Genomic DNA, 15,637 nt, shown 5'->3' on the forward strand with positions numbered 1-15,637 from the left:
TTTTTCTTTTTTTTTTTTTTTTTAGAGAGAGAGAGGAGTGAGAGAGAGAGACAGAGAGAGAAGAGAAGGGGGAGGAGCAGGAAGCATCAACTCCCATATGTGCCTTGACCAGGCAAGCCCAAGGTTTCGAACCGGCGACCTCAGTGTTCCAGGTCGACGCTTTATACCACTGTGCCACCACAGGTCAGGCTATATACTGTTTTTCAATCAAGTTCAAAAGTGTTTTTGGGTTTCCACTGTACAACCAGAAGTCCATCCCTGTGATAAGTTTTGTTGTTGTTTTGGGTTTTTTTTTGTTTTTTTTTCTGAAGCTGGAAACGGGGAGAGACAGTCAGACAGACTCCTGCATGCGCCCGACCGGGATCCACCCAGCACGCCCACCAGGGGGCAACGCTCTGCCCACCAGGGGGCGATGCTCTGCCCCTCCGGGGCGTCGCTTTGCCGCAACCAGAGCCACTCTAGCGCCTGGGGCAGAGGCCAAGGAGCCATCCCCAGCGCCCGGGCCATCTTTGCTCCAATGGAGCCTCGGCTGCGGGAGGGGAAGAGAGAGACAGAGAGGAAGGAGGGGGTGGGGTGGAGAAGCAAATGGGCGCTTCTCCTATGTGCCCTGGCCGAGAATCGAACCCGGGTCCCCCGCATGCCAGGCCGACGCTCTACCGCTGAGCCAACCGGCCAGGGCCTTGTTGTTGTTTTTTTACAGAGACAGAGAGAGAGTCAGAGAAGAGGGACAGACAGACAGGAACGGAGAGAGATGAGAAGCATCAATCATCAGTTTTTCGTTACAACACCTTAGTTGTTCATTGATTGCTTTCTCATATGTGCCTTGACCGCGGGCCTTCAGCAGACCGAGTAACCCCTTGCTCAAGCCAGCAACCTTGGGTCCAAGCTGGTGAGCTTTGCTCAAACCAGATGAACCCACGCTCAAGCTGGCGACCTCGGGGTCTCGAACCTGGGTCCTTCGCATCCCAGTCCGACGCTCTATCCACTGCGTCACTGCCTGGTCAGGCTGTGTGATAAGTTTTATCCTCAAAGGATTAGCAGTACCAAGCAACCCATTAGCAAGGAGATTGTACATAGTGAGGAGCCACTGAGCCACTTCACCCTCAGGTGTTGTAAAGTGCCAAAAGCTACAGAATTAATATTAATATTTTAAGAGGCTTGGAGAACATTTTATTAATTTGGGTTAAGGTGTGTAGAGAAATTGTGAGAATAGTCTCTGTACTGTGTGATTGGCATTGTATTGTAAATGTAAAGGGGAGGAAAACATGGATCCCCAGACATTCCACCACACCTGTGGGGAAAGGGGTGAATGGCTAGCCAGGTGCAGGGAGAGAAAAGCCAAAATAAACCTTTTCTTACAGCAATGAGCCATTTGCGGACATTTGTCCCCACCGAAACTACCTCTCCTATGTAAATGCGTGTGGTTAACACGTGTGACTCTAGACAGAGAAATAGCAAGATAAACACTAGATAATATAGGAAAGCCTTTTAATATGTAAAGAGACGTCTTTCTACCAATGTGTTGATTTGTAAATTTTGTTTTCTACAAAAGGACGTATAGCTTGCAAATTGAACATGGTCCTATCATGTTAAAGGACATATGACTATAACCAATAGTGGTAAGGGGCTCCTAATTACAATTTTTGCTTCTGTACTTCCCACTTACAAAACTATAAAAACTAAGTAGAACAAAGGGCCGGTACGCTCTCCCTCAGATTCCTGTTGGAGTTCCCGCCGCTTGGCCAAGCTAGACAATAAAGCTTTGGTGTGTAATCGACGGACCTTGTTCGTGTCTTCAATGTTTCGGGTCCCTCCGTATTAGGATTAACACATAGGCCTAAGAAAAACCTTCATCTTTGGGGTATATGGAAACTTAGTCTAGAGACACTGCTGACCACTTTCTGCCTTCTTGCTTTGAAGTTGCTTTAGTAAATGTAACTGAGGAATCCAAGTGCCCAAACATGAGATGCATGGCAAACTTTATACTCTTAAGAATCAGGACCACCACCTTCTCTACCCTGAAATCTACAATCTTACATTTAAAAAAAGGACCAAGACCCAAGTAACAGGGATTGGGTCATGTTATTCCTTACAACAAAAACAGTCAACGGCTGCCAGGCCTGTGTTGGTACATAGATAGAGTGCCGACCTGGAACACTGAGATCGCCAGTTCAAAACCCTGGACTTACCCAGTCAAGGCACATACACTAAGCAACCAATGAAAAGCTAGAGTGAAGCAACTACTTCTTGTCTCCCAACTCCTCTAAAAAACCAATAAATAAAACTTTTAAAAATTAAAAAACAAAACAGTCAACAGCTAACTCCATGCAGAATAAAATCCAAATCCCTTCGCATGACACTGAAGGTTCTTCTTTGAAATCCAACCGCCAAACTTCTTTTCCAGCTTCATCTCCAGCTCATTCCTCTAAAATATCTTCTATCTAAGGAACACTTTTCCCAAACATGCCAGGCATTTTCTAGGCTCTGTGCCTTTGCCAATGCTGTGATCTCCTCCAAAATGTCCTTTCTTTTAAACCTACTGAATTCTTATTCACCCTTTACACCCTGGCTCAAACTCCTTCTTCCTTCATTAGCTTTTTGTTCCCCCCTATTCAAAAACAGTTCTTATTCTTCTATAGGCTCCCATATTGCTTGTTCCTCTACACACTTTATTTTATTTAGGTTGTTGCTATCTGTATACACGTTTCACTTGACTAAGTTCCTGGGGAGCAAAAATTATCTTATTCACCTATAAGCTCCATTCTAGCATACTGCTTACACACAGTAGGTGCTACATAATGCTGCCTGACTGAATGACAGCCATCTGGACCTAATCTAGTGAATTCTTTTAGTGATACAGCCAGTAAAGCCAAATTGTCAAAGAGAACAATCCACCTAATTTAAAGTCGCATACCTGAGTCACTAGCAGAAAATGCCATGGACCTGCCACTTTAAGGGGAATGGCAAGCTGACTGTGTTTACACAATCCTAATTAAAACTAAAGGGCACTGAGGGAAAGAAGAGAAACAGTGAGATTAAGAGGTGTGGATTCTACAAATCACCTCCTCCTCTGCTTGGAACCCAATCTTTCAGCCATACAAGCAGCATGTTCTCTCTTTGGAGTCACTGGAGGATCTAAGCGTTGAAAAGCAACTGATTAGGCCATTCTGTCTATCCAGCAACTGGCTCTGCTCTTGGGTTTTTAACTTCCAATTGTGGTTACACTGATTTTTTTCTCTAAATGAATCCCATTATACCAATCATTAAGAGAATCCCTTTAAAGAAAGGCTTAAAATTAACAATAGCAGTGAATAAAGTCTGTAATTCTTCTAAATCACAATATCCACGCTGTCCATTTTAATGAAATTCACCCCCCCCCTCTTTCAAACAATAAATAGGTCCTATTAGGGAATAACTTTTCTCAGGACCAGCATGTCCTGTGATCATTGTTCAGGAGAAAGCTCCCAGTGCCTCCTTCTGATTAAATAGCTAGTTCAAGTTTGTTCACTCAGCTGTGACTGCAAATAGACACTAGTCACTATAATTTAGGTGTTAAAAAGGACTTCCATATCTGTCCCTAGTTTAATGGTCTAGTAGCTTAGAACAAATAGATATCCCCCACCTCAAACCTCATTAGGCCTACCTGTTTTTAGATCTCAAGCTCTTGATATCTAACCTTTTCAGTATAAAAACAGGGAAAATAAGGCCTAGAGTAAGGAAGAGAATTACAAATGATCGTATAGTGACTTGGAAGAATCTGTGACCAGGCTATCTAACACCTTACTTTACTGACTAGTTATCAAAAAGACCACCATTTCCAGGAACGATTCCAGAGTACTATAATCAGCCTAATTTAAGTGCATTTGAAATACATACATACATACATACATAAATGCATTTGAGCTGCTTAAAAATTCTCAAGGTTACCTCTGAATCATAAATACATAATATGTTTACAATGTGTATATTAAAGACCCTGGCTGGTTGGCTCAATGGATATAGAGTCGGCTTGCTGTGCGGCTCTCCTATTGATAGTTTTGAGCTGGGTAAGGGCACACAAGAGAAGTGACCATCTGCTTCTGTTTCCCTCCCCCTCCTCTCCCTCCTCTCCTCCCACAGCCAGTGGCTCATTGGTTTGAGCATAGGCCCCAGATGGGGTTGCAGGTAGATCCCTGTCGGGGTGCATGTGGGACTACCTCACTATCTCCCCTTCTCTAACTTAAAAAAAAAAAAAAGCATATATAAAATAATTAATCTCCTGTATTTAGAAAACTATTTGTTGTATGCAAATTATTGTTAATATTCTTAACTCAGTAGGATTAAGTCAAAAGACATTATTAGTGGTCACAATTTTCAGTGTAATAAATAATACACACATTTTATTCCTTAAAAAAATTAAATAAATGCATTTAAGATAGCCTTTGTGCTTTGACACCCCTCTCCACCCCACCATGCATCCCCACTCTTTTTGGAAACTAAACTGCTGAATAAATAAATAAAATCAATGAAGTAACATGATATAACATTTTTCCTACAAAAGATTGGAGCTACCAAACTATCTGCTTCAGCCATGCATGCCACCTGGAAATAATCCTGATGGAGTCTGACATGCTGGAGAGCAACGGCTGCTGCAGCCTTAAGAACTTGTGGCTTGAGTCTTCTGCAGATGGGACTTTAATGGCTCATCAGCTACAATGTCCTACAGCAACATGTTCCAACCCTTTTTGGCCCTCAACACATTTGTGATTTGAGAGAATTACTATGATAAAGGCTAATTTTCTCTACTATCTTAGTCACCCTGACCTACAAGCCAAGTATATACAGATTGAGTACAACAGAAGTGACACCTTCTAAAACAAACATTTCCAATATTACTAAAATGAAAATTGTAATCAAAATAGTCTCTTCAAGAAGTTACTTATTGGCCTATCCTGTGGTGGCACAAAGGATAAAGCATTGACCTGGAGTGCTGAGGTCATCAGTTCAAAACCCCAGCCTTGCCCGGTCAAGCACAAACAAGAAGCAACAACTACTACGAGTTGATGCTTCCCTCTCCATAGCCCTCCTCTCTCTAAAATCAATAGGATAAATATATATATTTACAGATATAGATATATTCACTTATTCTAACAATATTACCATTGCTAAAAATATTTATGAAATACTCCTTTGGGAATTGCCTTTAAAATTTATTCCACGTAAGCCTGACCACTGGTGGTGCAGTAAATAGAGTGTTGACCTGGGATGCTGAGGTCTCTGATGTGAAACCCCAAGGTTGCTGGCTTGAGCCCAAGGTCGCTGGCTTGAGCAAGGGATCAATGGGTCAGATGGAGCCTCCTCCCTACCCCAGTCAAGGCATTTACAAGAAGCAATCAATGAACAACTAAAGTGGCACAACTATGATTTGATGCTTCTCATTTCGCTCCCTTCCTGTCTCTGTCTCTCTCCTGCTTTAAAAAATAAAAAAAATTAAAGAAAAAAGTTTACTCGATGTGAAACAAACAGAAAAATTGTCACATCCCATTCACCAAAAAAGGTACTGCCTTGCTTGACTCTCACAGTATCTTCTGGCTATTGCCAAAAATTGAATCCACCAAGCAAGAGTGAAGATTTGTTACTTTCCAGGATATTCAAAAGACTGACACCCTGGCTGGATAGCTCAGCTGGTTGGAGCATCATCTGGAAGCACAGAGGTTGCCGGTTCAATCCCCAGTCAGGGCATATAAAGGAATGCCTCAATATTCCTGTCTCTCCCCTGCACACGTTCTTTCACTCTCTCCCTTCCACTCTAGCTGAAATCAATAAATTATCCACTGCACCACCACCTGGTCTGAAATCAATAAATTAAAAAAAAAAAAAAGATTGGCTTAGAAGCCGAAAATGTCCTGAGCACTGACACCATCACCAGAATAAATGTAAAGGTTGGATTACTTTAAGGAGGACACACTCACAAATATTGCAATTGATCCAAAATTACAAAGAAAGGGACAAGATACATGCCATGTTATATGTGTTTTATTACTTTATAATTGCCCATTATATAAACACAAATTTTGGCTGTGGAAGAAATCTTCTACATCATATAATCTAAACTCATCATTTTTATATATGAGAAAATTCTAGTCCACTGAGGTTAGGCAATTTGTCCCTGGTCACACAGCTGGTTAGTTAAACAGTCAGGACTACAAACCCAGTCACCCTGACTCCCAGCATAATCCACAAACATATCCCAATCCATATACCTCTCCCCTTCCCTGTTCCTCACTGCTTTCTTTCAAAGGCAAAGGAGATCAATTAATAAACACACCAAGATTGGTACTGAAACCCAGTAGCTAAGAAACAATGGCTTATGACCAAGACCTCCCTGCAGTCACACTATGGATATGAACCACTGTTTAGTGTCTGGCTCACAAGAGCTCTGGGTAATTTACCTCAGAGTAGGGAGCACTGAAACTTCTGGACACTCTCCCCACAGCTAGAAGAATGTTTATTAAACCTCTCTGTCCACTTCCTGCAGTAACACAGTTGCTTCAAGTAATTGAAAGAAGGTCACTATGAAGAACCAGAAACGGGAAAACTAGGAGAGCTCCTGTTCAAGAAGAAGCTGACCTATGAAAAAGCAGAGAGGGCAGGAACCATTTTGACTTACCTTCTGGTAGAGCTTCCTCAGGCTCAGAACAAAGTGATGATCCCTGGCAGTCTGGCTTAGAATTAGCTTTTACTCATGGAGGAAGCAAAGGGACAGGAATGCTTGTTTATTCTCCCATTCCACCCACTGGTGATCAGCACAGCCTCCCATCATCCCGGGCAGCCCCAGTGTTCTGTAGATGGGACAGTAACCGGAAGGGAAGACACACAGCCCAGGTCAAGCGGGTGAGTCATTGGCAAAGCAGGAAGAATCACTTGGGCAGAAATTCTGGCCTCCTGTGGCAAGACTGACAAACCACACCCATCCCTGGTCAGGATTTGGAAAGCCCTGCCCCATTAGGATTCTGGTCCTTCTTCAGGAGGCTCCATACCACTCTCATTTTCAAGTGTGGTTCTCCTAACAAAAACCTGCCATGGTTTTCTTCTGCCTAAAGCATCACATCTAAATTCTTTGGCTTAATTTCTCAAGTCCTCCATTATATGGCCTCAAGTCATTTATTCAACCTTATTTCCCACTATTCCACAGTGTACACTCTGAACTAATCAAGCCAGTCTTCCCACTTCTCTCTGCATGAGCCAGCCCCTTCTCCTTTCCATACCTTCAGTTATCCAGCAGTGAACAGAAATAAATCCTCCAGTGGAGCATGTGGCAGAACTACACTGTTGCCCCCACTTAAAGGCATTCAAATGTTTTAATTTAAATATTTATGTAATATTTTACTGTGAGCATAACAATTACATTTTAAATAGTCATTAAAACTCTTTCTAGGCCCTGGCCGGTTGGCTCAGTGGTAGAGCATCGGCCTGGCGTGCAGAAGTCCTGGGTTTGATTTCCGGCCAGGGCACACAGGAGAAGCGCCCATCTGCTTTTCCACCCCTCCCCCTCTCCTTCCTCTCTGTCTCTCTCTTCCCCTCCCACAGCCAAGGCTCCACTGGAGCAAAGATGGCCCGGGCGCTGGGGATGGCTCCTTGGCCTTTGACCCAGGTGCTAGAGTGGCTCTGGTCGTGGCAGAGCAACGCCCGGGAGGGGCAGAGCATCGCCCCCTGGTGGGCGTGCCGGGTGGATCCCGGTTGGGTGCATGCAGGAGTCTGTCTATCTCTCCCCGTTTCTGGCTTCAGAAAAATACAAAAAAAAAACAACTCTTTCTAGCAGGCCCTGGCCGGTTGGCTCAGTGGTAGAGCGTAGGCCTGGCATGCAGGAGTCCCGGGTTCGATTCCCGGCCAGGGCACACAGGAGAAGTGCCCATCTGCTTCTCCACCCCTCCCCCTCTCCTTCCTCTCTGTCTCTCTCTTCCCCTCCTGCAGCCAAGGCTCCACTGGAGCAAAGTTGGCCCGGGCGCTGAGGATGGCTCTGTGGCCTCTGCCTCAGGTGCTAGAATGGCTCTGGTTGCAACAGAGCAATGCCTCAGATGGGCAGAGCATCGCCCCCTGGTGGGCATGCTGGTGGATCCCAGTTGGGCACATGCGGGAGTCTGTCTGACTACCTCCCCGTTTCCAACTTCAGAAAAATACAAAAAGCAAAAAAACAAAAAAAACACCTATTTCTAGCTTGCAAGTGAAGAAATTTCCCCCAGGTTAAACAATTAGTGCCTGACCAGGCAGTGGCACAGTAGGTAGAACAACAGCCTGGGACGCTGAGCACCCAGGCTCAAAACCTCGAGGTCGCCAGCTTGAACATGGGATCACAGATATGACCCCATGGTCAATGGACTGAGGCCAAAAACCTCGGGCTTAAAGCCCAAGGACGTTGTCTTGAGCAAGGGGTCATTGGCTTGGCTGGACACCCCCCCCCCCCGCCCCCCGTCAAAGCCATTGAGAAAGCAATCAATGAACAACTAAAGTGCCACAACTATGAGGTGATGCTTCTCATCTCTCTCCCTTCCAGTCTGTGCCTTTCTCTCCCTCTCTCTAAAAAAAACCCCAAACAAAAAACACAGCTGGCAAAAGGCTGGGAAGTCTCTAAGCCTGTCTAAAGCCAAAGCAAGAGCTCTTAACTATTAGGTTTCCAAACAGTACAAACATCACGGAAAATACAGAACTCTCTCTCTGAAGAGGAAATTCACTGTTCATCACATACAACCTTAAATGTGGGATGAAAAGCCCAAACAGTGCCTTATCTTACCATATACCCAAGTACCTCAAAGTTTGTACATCTTCATGCCAAAGTCTTTCCTGGTTACTCCAGGTCATACTGAGTTCCCTCTTCTCTCAGTCCCTACAAGTTTACAGATTAAACAACACAACTGAGTGTTAAATTATATACTGCCATACAAAACTAAATACTGATTCCCTGTGTTTTCTAGCTTCACTAATCAAACTACTGTATTAACCTAATTAGTTCTACCAAAAAAGTTTAGCCTGACTCTAATAAAGAGGAAACAATCATACAAATCCAAATTGAGACATTCTACAAAAAAACTAAACTCTTTGACAATGTCAATACTATTATAGACAAGCCTGACCAGCAGTGGCGCAGTGGATAGAGCATTGGACTGGGATGCCGAGGATCCAGGTTCAAGACCCCGAGGTCACCAGCTTGAGCACGGGTTCATCTGGTTTGAGCAAAGCTTGCCAGCTTGGACCCAAGGTCGCTGGCTCGAGCAAGGGGTTACTCGGTCTGCTGAAGGCCTGCGGTCAAGGCACATATGAGAAAGCAATCAATGAACAACTGAGGTGTCACAATGCGCAACGAAAAACTAATGATTGATGCTTCTCATCTCTCCGTTCCTGTCTGTCTGTCCCTGTCTATCCCTCTCTCTGACTCTCTGTCTCTGAAAAAAAAAAAAAAAAAAGGCATTTAAGATTAAAAGAGATTAAAGAACTGTTCAAGGTTAAAGAAAACAAGGGGCATGACAATCTTGACAACTCAATGCATCTAAGACCCTTCAATAAAAGCTGAATTGAAAAATACATTGATGTGAGACATCACTGGGAAAACGATAAATCTGAACAAGTATATTGGATGTACTGAATCAAAACGTTATATTTCCTTGCATGCTTATTGTATTGTGGTTATATTAAAGACATTTCGGTTTTTAGGAAATAGTTGCTGAACTGTTTAGGGATGAAATAATATGATATTTACCAAACGGTTAAAAGGTTCATAAAATGAAGGATAGATAAGAAAGCAAATGTGGCAAAATGTTAACAAGTGGTAAATCTAAGTGAAGAGGATATAAGTATTTGTTACATTACTTTTGTAAAGTATCAGTAGGTTTGATATTTATATACTCATATATGAGTATATAAATATTTGCATATTCTTCTTTTTTATTTTATTTTATTTTTTTTGTATTTTTCCGAAGTGAGAAGCGGAGGGGGGAGAGGCAAGCAGACAGACTCCCGCATGTGCCCAACCTGGATCCACCTGGCATGCCCACTAGGAGGCAATGCTCGGCCCCTCTGGGGCGTTGCTCCCGCTGCAACTGGAGCCATTCTAGCGCCTGAGGCAGAGGCCATGGACCTCAGCGCCCAGGCCAACTTTGCTCCAATGAAGCCTTGATTGTGGCAGGGGAAGAGAGAGATAGAGAGAAAAGAGGGGGGAAGGGTGGAGAAGCAGACGGGCGCTTCTCCTGTGTGCCCTGGCCGAGATCAAACCTGTGACTTCCACATGCCGGGCTGACGCTCTACAGCTAAGCCAATCAGCCAGGGCCTTGTATATTATTCTTATAAAGTATCTGTAGTTTTGAACAGTTGGTAAGGAAGGAAATCCTATACTATATATTTCTCTATATATTCAGCTTGGTTAGAAGTATATTAGGCAGTCATTACATATTTGTTCACTGTCTAAGGACACTGGGCTTTGGAGGTCAGCAACTGAACAAAGTCTACTGTGCAACAGTTTACCAGGGGTACAGTGGCAAACAGGGAACAAAAGTTTTCCCTCCAACCTACATCATCACACCACAGGAAAGATAGAAAAGCAGGCAATCAAAGCTATTATTACCTCACCCCCTCACTAAGGCCACCCAAAATTCAGGCACTGTACAAATGACCACTTACAGGGCAGAATGCAGTTGCTACCCATACAAAGGACCAAGAGCTGGGGTCACATTGTATCCACCTTGCCACAGGGTACCAAAAACTTGACAGCCTGCAAAACAAGTATCTCTGGATAGTCACAGGAAGGTACCCAAGTGGTCAAATAAATATGCCCGAAACATATGCAGTCTTTACTCCTCACCATATAAACCAGTCCTCAGTTACAGAAAGGCAGAAAAAATCTACAAGGCTGAGTCACTGGCATTACCTGCACTGGCTTCAAAGAAACTAGCCCTTAAACAGGACAGAAAGGGTAGCTGACACAGCTGCCAACAGAGGCCTAAACCCAGGAGCATGTCGTGCAATATGCCCTATCTCCTTTCTACAGCAACCAGAACATTTTACTTCCACCAAGAAGTCCCGTAGTAGGGTGAATGACTGCCCAATGGCCACCTCTTGACCTTGCCTCTTTCCTTTCCTCAATGACAGCCAAGATACTGTTTTTTCCAGATAAATCCTTCCCCAATTTAGCAGAAAAAGTAGTCAAAACCATTGCCCCAAAGCTCCTTCAACTGGAGTAAGAGCTATAGTGGTGTAACACAGAGCCTGCTTCTAAATCCTACCATGTTTAGTATTTTTACCAAAGACAGAATGAAAACATGTAAGGTCTGCTTGCTGAGCTTTGGAATTCTAAACTGTGAAGGGCAGAAAATACAATGTTGCTATATTTGATGTAGCAGAAGATATTTTTTTTAATTTATTGATTTTAGAGAGAAATATCAATCTGTTTCTGTATGTGCCCTGACCAGGTATCAAACCAGCAACCTCTATGCATCAGGACAACACTCTGACCAACTGAGCTATCTGGCCAGGGCTGATATGGCAAAAAGATCTTAACAGGTTTGATGATACCATAATAACAAGATACAATTTAACAGGATTAAATATAAATCCCTGCAGTTAGAATAAAAGAAATCAGTCAAACTAACACAGGATGGTGGAAATCCAATACAGCAGTTCATATTAGACCAAAAGGTTGCTTTTGGGGAATAAAAAGCTGTCTACAGGGGAAAGTGAAGGAGAAGCTATTATTACATACACTCTCAATGAGCCATGAATCTGACAGAGCTAGCCAAAATATCAATGCTTGTTTTGCTAGTCAAGGCTTGGGTCACATGACTAGAAGATGACTTGGGTGTGCCGATGAAAAAGAAGTTACTGATTTCAAAGGAGGACAAATTCGTGCTTCAGGTTCATGAAACAGAATGGACTAAGCATGCGTACACACACCCAAAAGATGCCTGAAAGCTATGAGTTGAATTTCATCGTTTAGTCATTCGATGTCAGAAGACACATCAGTTTGAGTTGGGACAGATTGCAAATACGAACAAAGTCTCCCTTCAATTTGATGTCCCAAGTAACAGAACTGTTAATAAGAAGGGGGTTGGCCTGACCTGTGGTGGCGCAGTGGATAAAGCGTCGACCTGGAAATGCTGAGGTCACCGGTTCAAAACCCTGGGCTTGCCTGGTCAAGGCACATATGGGAGTTGATGCTTCCAGCTCCTCCCCCCTTCTCTCTCTCTGTCTCTCTCTCCTCTGTCTCTCTCCCTCTCTCCTCTCTAAAAAAAAATGAATAAATAAAATAAAAATTAAAAAAAAATTACTTTAAAAAAAAAAAAGAAGAAGGGGGTGAAAACTGTAACTATGAAGACAAGTGGACATGAAAAGAACCATTATACAGTTGTTCTAGTTTGTTATACTGACTGAACCAAGCTGCCTTCTATGCTGATTTTCAAACGCAAAACAATGCCAAAAGAAGACATTCCTCAAGGAGTGATTGTCCACATTCATGACAAGAGTTGGATGGATCAGGATGGGATGAAGATCTGGTCTGAGAAAGTTTAGAGAAGGAGACCAGGTGGGCTCTTATGCAAACCTGCCCTATTGGTGCTTGATCAGTTCAGGGCACACATTACAAAAAACACAAAGATCACTGCAGAGCAAAAAACAAAACTTGCCGTCATACTTGGAGGCTTGACATCCCAGCTCCAACCACGTGATGTCAGCATTAACTTCAAAGCTGCCATGAGAGGTGAATAGAAACAATAGATGAAGTCTTCTGGGGAAAATTTGACACCAGCAGGAAGAGTGAAGAAACCAACTATAGGAGAAGTTTGTACTTGGGTGGAAAGATCCTGGGATGATATCAAGATTGAGATAGTTGTCAAGTCATTTAAGAAGTGTGGCATTTCACCTAACCTGTGGTGGCGCAGTGGATAAAGCATTGACCTGAAATGCTGAGGTCGCTGGTTCAAAACCCTGGGCTTCCCTGGTGAAGGCACATATGGGAGTTGATGTTTCCTGTTCCTTCTTCCCTTTCTCTCTCTCTCTCTCTCTCCCCCCCCTTCCCTAAAATAAATAAAACCTTAAAAAAAAAAAAAAAAAAAAAGAAGTGTGGCATTTCAAATGCCATAGGTGGAACGGAGGACGAGGCAATATATGAAGACAGTGATTTGTCATCAGACACAGATGAGGACAAGCTAATGGATGGGAGTTTTGACAATGATGAGGAGTTGTATGAATGTTATGATGAATAAAACTTGAGTTCGTCCCTGGCTGGTTGGCTCAGTGGTAGAGCGTCGGCCTGGCGTGCGGGGGACCCGGGTTCGATTCCCGGCCAGGGCACATAGGAGAAGCGCCCATTTGCTTCTCCACCCCCCACCTCCCCCTCCTTCCTCTCTGTCTCTCTCTTCCCCTCCCGCAGCCAAGGCTCCATTGGAGCAAAGATGGCCCGGGCGCTGGGGATGGCTCCTTGGCCTCTGCCCCAGGCGCTAGAGTGGCTCTGGTCGCAAAAGAGCAACGCCCCGGAGGGGCAGAACATCGCCCCCTGGTGGGCAGAGCGTCGCCCCCTGGCGGGCGTGCTGGGTGGATCCCAGTCTGGCGCATGCGGGAGTCTGTCTGACTGTCTCTCCCCGTTTCCAGCTTCAGAAAAATACAAAAAAACCCCAAAAAACTTGAGTTCAATAACTTTATGTAATACATTTTTTTCCAAATTTTGGGCTCCAAAATTAAGGTGTATCTTATATACATGGGAACGTCTTATATACGGGGAAATACAATATACGAAAAGATGTTTAATATCATCAATCATCAGGAAGATACAAATTAGAACCACAATGAGATACTAGTACACCTCCATGAGAATGACTCAAATTAAAAAGGCTGACAATATAGCCCTGGCTGGTTGGCTCAATAGATAAGAGTGTCAGCCTGGCATGTGAATGTCCCGAGTTCAATCCCCAGTCAAGGCAAACATGAGAAGCTACCATCTGTTTCTCTTCCCCTTCCTCTCCTTCCCACTCTTGCAGCCAGTGGCTCAACTGGTTCAAGCGTTGGCCCCAGGCACTGAGAATAGCTCAGCTGATTCAAGCCATTGGCCCCAGACAGGGGAGTTGCCGGGTAGATCCTGGTTGGGGTACATGTGGAAGTCTATCTCCCCTCCTCTCATTTAAAAATAATAATAAAGTGGCCTGACCTGTGGTGGCGCAGTGGATAAAGTGTCGACCTGGAAATGCTGAGGTCGCCGGTTCGAAACCCTGGGCTTGCCTGGTCAAGGCACATATGGGAGTTGATGCTCCCAGCTCCTCCCCCCTTCTCTCTCTGTCTCTCCTCAGTCTGTCTCTCCCTCTCCTCTGTAAAAAAAAAAATAAATAAAAATAATAATAATAATAATAATAATAATAAAGTAATAAAATGAATCATCAACAGCACAAAACAATAATTATTATTAATTAGAACTGTTCAACATTGATGTGGACTGCCTTTGGGAATAGTCTCATTCTTGGAAGTGTTCATTTTTAATATGGGCAATACCTCTTAATGTTTAGTATACATTAGGTGAGAAGCTGAAATAAATGACCCCCAACATATCTACTGACCATAGGGTTTTATCAATTAGACACAGGTGTCAAAACATTCCCCAATCAGCAGGCCTGACCTGTGGTGGCGCAGTGGATAAAGCGTCAACCTGGAAATGCTGAGGTCGCTGGTTCGAAACCCTGGGCTTGCCTGGTCAAGGCACATATGGGAGTTGATGCTTCCTGCTCCTCCCCCCTTCTCTCTCTCCTCTCTCTCTCTCTCTCCCCCCACTCCTTTCTAAAATGAATAAATTAAAACAACAACAACAACAACAAAACATTCCCCAATCAGCTCTGTTTAGCCATCTGAGGCAGGGCTTTGACCCTATCCTAAGAGTTCTAGTACTGAAGTCTTACTTTTAGGCATTCCTCCTATTCCCATATATATATAAAAAAGAACATTCTAAATAGAAATGTTTCTTATGTCAGCTTTTGGGCAAGATCATCTAGTGGGGCTGGGGGGGAGTGGAGCTTTAGGCTTTAGATTAAGATTCAGGCATTACAATTAGTCATCATTTGCTTGAACTTGGGCCTCCTAAGTAATGTGCCTCTTCCTCTACAGGAGAAAATACCATACAGGAACAGAAGGGGTGGGAACCCTTACATTCATCCCTGCTGCCTGACAGCTACTTTATGTGATCTTAACATTCCATCCAGGTTCCCATATTTTCATGGCAGTACAGATCCCCACAAGGTAGAAAGCCCTAACTCCCTTACCATCAAAGGCTTCTGCCTGGCACAGAGCAACACACTTGACAATCCATATCTCTGTAAATACATGGCAAGGCAACGGACACCAGAAAGTGAGGTGAAGCATGCATTAACATAAGTAAATATCGCATTTTCAGGAGGCAGTGCCATTCTAGGCAAGAGGAGAGCATACTACAGTGGTTCAAAAGCCACTAAATGCAGACAGAAAAGCCAGGCTCCTATCCACTTTCATCTCAAGAAAGCTCATTCATTTCAAAGGATACATTAATGGTCATGCCCTGTCTTATATCCTGTATAGGCAATCAGGATACAGGGACAAAAGACACTCTATCTAGAAAGGTATGCAGACAGTAAGAATACCAGATGAAAAGTGCTACTTT

General features: G+C 43.7%; 1 protein-coding gene across 3 annotated transcripts in view; it reads right to left on the reverse strand.

Moving 5' to 3' along the window:
• NUMA1 (nuclear mitotic apparatus protein 1) overlaps positions 1-15,637 on the reverse strand; it is a 98,655-nt gene that overhangs the window by 82,120 nt on the left and 898 nt on the right. The window contains exon 1 of one of the 3 annotated variants that reach the window (XM_066367455.1): positions 6,650-6,771. The exons of the other annotated variants lie outside the window; for them this stretch is intronic. The gene's annotated coding sequence lies outside the window, so the exon portion shown is untranslated. Of the gene's footprint in view, positions 1-6,649; positions 6,772-15,637 lie in introns of those variants that run through there. 3 annotated transcript variants of the gene reach the window in all.

Source organism: Saccopteryx leptura, chromosome 1, assembly GCF_036850995.1.
Source record: "Saccopteryx leptura isolate mSacLep1 chromosome 1, mSacLep1_pri_phased_curated, whole genome shotgun sequence".
NCBI lineage: Eukaryota > Metazoa > Chordata > Mammalia > Chiroptera > Emballonuridae > Saccopteryx > Saccopteryx leptura.